We start from the raw sequence: 4,962 nt of genomic DNA, 5'->3' as shown, positions 1-4,962 counted from the left end.
ACTGGCAGGCTCCACTAAGCTGGCAGGCTGGCAGGCTGGCTAACAGCCTGCTGCCTGGCCTGCACCCTATCTCATTGTGGAGCTAGGGAAGTTAGAGCCCTGTCTATGTTCTTAGATAAGATGAGAGCACCCCTCCAGCTAGGATGGAGTCAGTCACTCATCAACAGGCCAGGCTTGGTCCTGTTTGTGGGTGAGTCCCAGAAAGAGGACCAATTATCTACAAATTCTATCTTTTGGTAGGGGCAGAAAACAGTTTTCAACCAGTGATTGAGTTTTGAGACTCTGCTGTAGAGCTCATCACTCCCCCTAACTGGGAGGGGGCCAGAGACAATTACTTGATGCCGACACATCTTTCTAGCTGATTTACACAATGTCCGTACTGTGAGTCGCCTAAGACAGCACTACAGGGAGACAGGGCGGACAGCTGATTGTCCTCGCAGTGGCAGACCACGTGTAACAACACCTGCACAGGATCGGTACATCAGAACATCACACCTGCGGGACAGGTACAGGATGGCAACAACAACTGCCCGAGTTACACCAGGAATGCACAATCCCTCCATCAGTGCTCAGACTGTCCGCAATAGGCTGAGAGAGGCTGGACTGAGGGCTCACCAGACATCCCCGGCAACAACGTTGCCTATGGGCACAAACCCACCGTCGCTGGACCAGACAGGACTGGCTAAAAGTGCTCTTCACTGACGAGTTGCAGTTTTGTCTCACCAGGCGTGATGGTCGGATTTGCGTTCACGTTGAAGGAATGAGCTTTACACCGAGGCCTGTACTCTGGAGCGGGATCGATGTGGAGGGTCCATCATGGTCTGGGGTGGTGTGTCACAGCATCATCAGACTGAGCTTGTTGTCATTGCAGGAATTCTCAACGCTGTGCGTTACAAGGAAGACATTCTCCTCCCTCATGTGGTATCCTTCCTGCAGGCTCATCCTGACATGACCCTCCAGCATGACAATGACACTAGCCATACTGCTCGTTCTGTGTGTGATTTCCTGCAAGACAGGAATGTCAGTGTTCTACCATGGCCAGCGATGAGCCCGGATCTCAATCCCATTGAGCACGTCTGGGACCTGTATGATCAGAGGGTGGGGGCTAGGGCCATTCCCTCCAGAAATGTCAGGGAACTTGCAGGTGCCTTGGTGGAAGAGTGGGGTAACATCTCACAGCAAGAACTGGCAAATCTGGTGCAGTCCACGAGGAGGAGATGCACTGCAGTACTTAATGCAGCTGGTGGCCAGACCAGATACTGACTGTTACTTTTGATTTTGAACCCCCCTTTGTTCAGGGACACATTGTTCCAGTTCTATTAGTCACATGTCTGTGGAACTTGTTCAGTTTATGTCTCAGTTGTTGAATCTTGTTATGTTCATACAAATATTTACACGTTAAGTTTGCTGAAAATAAACGCAGTTGAGAGTGAGAGGACGTTTATTTTTTTGCTGAGTTTATATAGCTCATTGTGGTTGAATGTTTATCTATTATAGGTCCTATGATACAACAATGAATAATGTTGACCTAACAAATATCATCAAGGGATACATTAATATTTTCAACAATGAACAAGCTATGAAAACCAACCTGGCAATATTTACGATTATATATTTAAAACTTAGCTTTTTTGTCCTCACATGGCAATCATAGACTGAAATACTGAATTCTGGTGTGTGGAATAGAGAGGAGGTGGGTGCTATGTGGTTGGGAGGTTCTGTCTGTCACTGTTCTCAACAAACAGTCAGTCTCGGAAGGGGGACTGGAAGAGGGAGACTGAAGTCCATGCACTGCTGCTCTCTTTGTTCTGAGTGCTAGTGTTTTTAGATAATCATTGTATCTCACATTATGTTCCCAGTATGATAGTTTTCTTGCTCTTTCTTAGCAGATAATGACAACATGACAGTAACAGTAGCTGTAGATGATGTAATGAAAAGTTGGAGGGTGGTTGGTAATGGAGGACATCAGGTAGATCCACATCTGGGTGTTAGGCAGTACCCCTAGGTCCTGGAGAACCGGAGCAGAGTAAAGGGAACAGGGTAGGAGACAGAGATGTAAACAAGCAAACACACAGGTTACAGGTTGATCAGATATGTAAAAATACAGTTATTTAATTATTGAATTTAAAATGTTTGATTAGACATGCAATAATGTTAACGGCAGACAGAAAAAAAAGGATACCTGTCTGTATTTTTTTTATGTCAGTGGAGTTGATGAGGGAGGTGAGGGATGGTCCCTGGAAAAGATAAGAGAGAGGTGAGTTGTGAGAGAAACTCCAGGGTGGTGTTATGACCACTGGAGTCATACACCTTAACAGCACCTACCTGGAAGAGGAGGTTACTTAACATGACACAGTGGTTAGCTTTAAGATTTACTATTTGGAGAAACTCCTGGGCCAGTGTTGGTACTGCTGACAACATGGCGATGCCACCCACAAACGAGGAGGCAAATGCGAATAGTTATCATCTGAGATTTTCTATATTCACCTGAACGGATCGTGGCCCCAGCTAGGAGCGAAAGAGCAGCAAGGTCTCGACTTCCTTTCATCCTTCTTCCAAGCCAAGTAATTCGACCGGATGTCGAAGCACTTGGTCCCCTTCTTGATTCTCCTCTGGTGGTTTTCCTTATGTTTCTCCTGAACCTTGTCCATGTTCAGGCTCACCTTCATTGACAATAGAAATAAATACAATTATATTTCATCTTATTACAAATACATCTGTTACATATCTCTTGGAGGGCCTGAAAATAAATTAACAGCGGACAATCATTTTTCCTGGTCAAATTCCTCCAAATCCTTCTCAGCCCATGCCTGAAGGTGGTCCTCGAAAGCGTTCTGATCTGGTTCGACAACTTCCACGACATCAGGAGGCGTTTCAGTGATCTCAAAGTACATTATACAAAAATAGCAATAGACAACACTAAGTCAATCACAAATGTTTAATACTACAGTATATGCAATAATTGGATATACAATTGCATTGTTTACCTCAGTAAACAGCTGCGGCTCCCGTCCCTACAGAAGGTGATAGGGTGAGTACTCTGGAGGCCTGGATGCTGCTGTTGTGTGAAAAGAGATCTAACTTTGCAAAGCATCAAGCTAGCGAACTGTTAAATGCTATTTTCATACAAATATTAACACTAACACATTTTATCAAGACATCCAATATTTACTATAACCACCTGAACTAAGCTGAGCCTTTGTTCATAGAAAATAAAACAAATAGGATTTAGAACATTGTTGAGATACAACCTAAAAGGATTCTTCATGCTCCCCATAGGAGAACCCTTTTTGGTTCCATGTAGAACCCGTTCCGTGCATAGTGGCCCACTTATTAATAAGGGAGCAGGTCAATACAGCACACACATATAAAGTGAATCAATTGAGTGCTCTACGATAATGATGGTTGGTTGACGAATCACCCTCAGATGATTTGTTGAGATGTAACGGCTGTTGATTGGAGTAGACCAAGGCGCAGCGTGGTTAGTGCTCATCATAATATTTTAATGTAACACTTTAAACAAAACAAGAAACGAATGACAGCCAAAACAGTTCTGTCAGGTAACAATACTAAACAGAAATGAACCACCCACAAAACCCAAAGGAAAACAGGCTACCTCAGTATGGCTCCCAATAAGCGACAACGAAGTACAGCTGTCCCTGATTGAGAGCCATACCAGGCCAAAACAAAGAAATACAAAACATAGAAAAAAGGACATAGAATAAAACCCCAAAACACCCCCTGCCACGCCCTGACCAAACTACAACAACAAATAACCCCCTTTACTGGTCAGGATGTGACAGTACCCCCCCCCCCCCCCCCACCCCCAAAGGTGCAGACTGCGAATGCACCTGAAACAAAAACTCACAAAACAATAACCCCAAACTAAAGGGAGGGAAGGGAGGGTGGCCACCGTCAATGACGGTTCTTGTGCTACACCCCCTTCCCAATCCTCCCCCCTACGGAGGTGGCTCAGGAGAGGGATGCTGACCCCGCTCCACCACTGGCCTACCCCACTTAGGTGGCGCCTCTAGAGCGGGGTCCCTCGCCGCCGGACAGGCGGGCGACTCTGGCTGCGCCGGACAGGCGGGCGACTCTGGCTGCGCCGGACAGGCGGGCGACTCTGGCTGCGCCGGACAGGCGGGCGACTCTGGCTGCGCCGGACAGGCGGGCGGCTCTGGCTGCGCCGGACAGGCGGGCGGCTCTGGCTGCGCCGGACAGGCGGGCGGCTCTGGCTGCGCCGGACAGGCGGGCGGCTCTGGCTGCGTCGGACAGGCGGGCGGCTCTGGCGGCTCTGGCGGCTCCGGACTGGCGGGACTAGCAGTAGGCCTGGCTCTGGGTGCAGGCACAGGACTCACCAGGCTGGGGAGACATGCAGGAGGCCCGGCTCTGGGAGCAGGCACAGGACCCACCAGGCTGGGGAGACATGCAGGAGGCCTGGCTCTGGGAGCAGGCACAGGACTCACCAGGATGGGGAGACATGCAGGAGGCCTGGCTCTGGGAGCAGGCACAGGACTGACCAGACTGGGGAGACATGCAGGAGGCCTGGCTCTGGGAGCAGGCACAGGATAGACTGGGTCTTGAGGATGTACTGGAGGTCTGGAGCGCACAGCCTGCACAACCCGTCCTGGCTGGGTTGTAACTGTAGCCCTGCACAGGCAGAGTGCTGGCACAGGGCGAACTGGGCTGTGCTGAGGCATGATGGCTGCCGTGCGTAGAGCAGGCGCAGGGTAGCCTGGGCCTAGGAGACGCACTGGTGGCCAGATGTGCTGAGCAGGCATACTCCTACCTGGCTGGATGCCCACTCTAGCACGGCACTTGCGGGGGGCTGGAATGTAGCGCACCAGGCTATGAGCGCGCACTGAAGACACCGTGTGCTCTATCGCATAACACGGTGCCTGACCAGTAACACGCCGCTCCCGGTAAGCACGGGGAGTTGGCTCAGGTCTAATGCCTGACTCC

General features: G+C 49.6%; 1 long non-coding RNA gene across 1 annotated transcript; it reads right to left on the bottom strand.

The window, feature by feature from the left end:
- Positions 1-1,507: 1,507 nt before the first annotated feature.
- On the bottom strand, positions 1,508-3,252 carry LOC123727752 (uncharacterized). Its single transcript, XR_006759628.2, has 4 exons — positions 2,988-3,252; positions 2,488-2,663; positions 2,183-2,237; positions 1,508-2,008 (listed from the first exon to the last, which is right to left on the bottom strand). It is a non-coding gene; the product is annotated as an uncharacterized LOC123727752 (long non-coding RNA).
- Between the last annotated feature and the right edge of the window lie 1,710 nt (positions 3,253-4,962).

The sequence above is a fragment of the Salmo salar genome, chromosome 16, assembly GCF_965601325.2.
Source record: "Salmo salar chromosome 16, fSalSal1, whole genome shotgun sequence".
NCBI classification, from domain to species: Eukaryota; Metazoa; Chordata; class Actinopteri; order Salmoniformes; family Salmonidae; genus Salmo; species Salmo salar.
The sequence above is the reverse complement of the archived record's forward strand: the minus strand, read 5'-3'. Positions and strand labels throughout refer to the sequence as shown.